We start from the raw sequence: 2,407 nt of genomic DNA on the forward strand, positions 1-2,407 counted from the left end.
CTCCTAGCTCCTTCTCTTCAACACATCCATTCTGCAGAACGCTTTCAAGGACGGACTTGGAAAGAGAGGGGAAATTAGATAATCTTTGGGGGTCGAACAGAGTTGAGGTATACCACAAACGATACACAATGAGTTTGAAAACATTGATGAAACCATGAGATCGTTAGAACAGGAGCTGTGTACTACTGCTGTAGTCAAGAGTTATCCAGCATTAGTAGAGGATGAGATGAGACGAGACTAGACGAGGAGAGGAGAGGGCTGTGGTGTCACTGTCAGCCAGCCTGAAGTCACGTCCCTGCCAGAGCCTGCGGTTGTGTTTGGTGGGATCGTCATCTGAGAACCTGACTCACTCACCCCCTTCATCTCCCCGGCCCTGTCTCTTCCCCCCTCTCCCCCCTCTCCCAGTCTCTCCCAGTCTCTCCCCGTCTCCCCCCTCCCAGACTAATGAACAAGCTACACAGCTGAGAGAGAGACACACAGCAGTTGATAAATGACTTTCAGGATGAAGGCAGAGTTGGAACTTCTGGATGTATACTGAGAGAAGCCATCTAGTAGCCTACTGGTATATGATGTCTGGGGATATAGGGGTGTTTACATGTTAGTCCAGGATTGCATTCATGTGTATTTTAGATGTTAATCAACATGATTGGTAACAATAAATATGTCTTATACTTACCCAAACATAGATGTCAAGAACAAAACGGATGGCGCCACATAAAATGTTGATACCTTCTTCTTTTGGTGATGGATTTGTCCTTCACTCCAGACAAACAGGCTTTACAGTGTTAAATCAGAGCAGCCTCCTACCTGTGTGTGTAAATCAGAGCAGCCTCCTACCTGTGTGTGTTAATCAGAGCAGCATCCTACCTGTGTGTGTTAATCAGAGCAGCATCCTACCTGTGTGTGTTAATCAGAGCAGCATCCTACCTGTGTGTGTTAATCAGAGCAGCATCCTACCTGTGTGTGTTGATCAGAGCAGCCTCCTACCTGTGTGTGTTAATCAGAGCAGCATCCTACCTGTGTGTGTTGATCAGAGCAGCATCCTACCTGTGTGTGTTAATCAGAGCAGCATCCTACCTGTGTGTGTTAATCAGAGCAGCCTCCTACCTGTGTGTGTTAATCAGAGCAGCCTCCTACCTGTGTGTGTTAATCAGAGCAGCATCCTACCTGTGTGTGTTAATCAGAGCAGCCTCCTACCTGTGTGTGTTGATCAGAGCAGCATCCTACCTGTGTGTGTTAATCAGAGCAGCATCCTACCTGTGTGTGTTAATCAGAGCAGCATCCTACCTGTGTGTGTTGATCAGAGCAGCCTCCTACCTGTGTGTGTTAATCAGAGCAGCATCCTACCTGTGTGTGTTAATCAGAGCAGCATCCTACCTGTGTGTGTTAATCAGAGCAGCATCCTACCTGTGTGTGTTAATCAGAGCAGCCTCCTACCTGTGTGTGTTAATCAGAGCAGCATCCTACCTGTGTGTGTTAATCAGAGCAGCATCCTACCTGTGTGTGTTAATCAGAGCAGCATCCTACCTGTGTGTGTTAATCAGAGCAGCCTCCTACCTGTGTGTGTTAATCAGAGCAGCCTCCTACCTGTGTGTGTTAATCAGAGCAGCATCCTACCTGTGTGTGTTGATGAGGGGCTGACAATAGGAACATTTGGGGGCTTTAATCACGGTGAGAATAAATCATGATGTGTGATTACACACCAGACCATCATCAACATCCCGCCACCTCCTAATCACACTAAGTAAACACGGATTTATAACCCTCACTACTCGTCTGGATGAATAAATGACATGACTCAAACACACACGTATGTACAGGTATACATAAATCTCTCTCAATTCTCTCATCTCTCTCTCATCTCTCTCACTCTCTCTCACACTCTCTTCACACTCTCTCTGTCTCTACTCAGTATGCCAATATGGCTTTGTGCTTAAAACGTAGCTACCTGGCTTCATGACCTTGAGTTCCATCATATCGATAACGTTTTGTTGATGGTTTAAAAGTCTCTTTTGTCTTCCTGTAATTGTGATCACCTTGATTGGTGTTTGTGTTGAACAGTAAAGTTAGAAGGAAGCTCTCGCCTGCGTTGAAGGAGACGTTTAAAGTCCCATAAGGACCACACTCTGCCACTCTATATCAATTATAATATATCAAATATATAACATCCGCTCATTACGCCAAGACTCATTTTGTCTTTTGAAATCCCAGCCCACTCCAGGAATCCATTAAGTTGAAGTTGTAGCTGAAACCTCCAGTAAGAAAGACATCCATCACAGTAGAAGACAGATAAACAATGGCACGTCCCTTTCCTCTGCCGGTAATAATCTCAACTTTTTTAATCTACTTTCATGTTGACCCTTTCTATCTTATTTACTTGGATTTCTTTCATTCCGTCTTCCATCTC

The sequence above is a fragment of the Salvelinus fontinalis genome, chromosome 41 (assembly GCF_029448725.1).
Source record: "Salvelinus fontinalis isolate EN_2023a chromosome 41, ASM2944872v1, whole genome shotgun sequence".
Taxonomy (NCBI): domain Eukaryota; kingdom Metazoa; phylum Chordata; class Actinopteri; order Salmoniformes; family Salmonidae; genus Salvelinus; species Salvelinus fontinalis.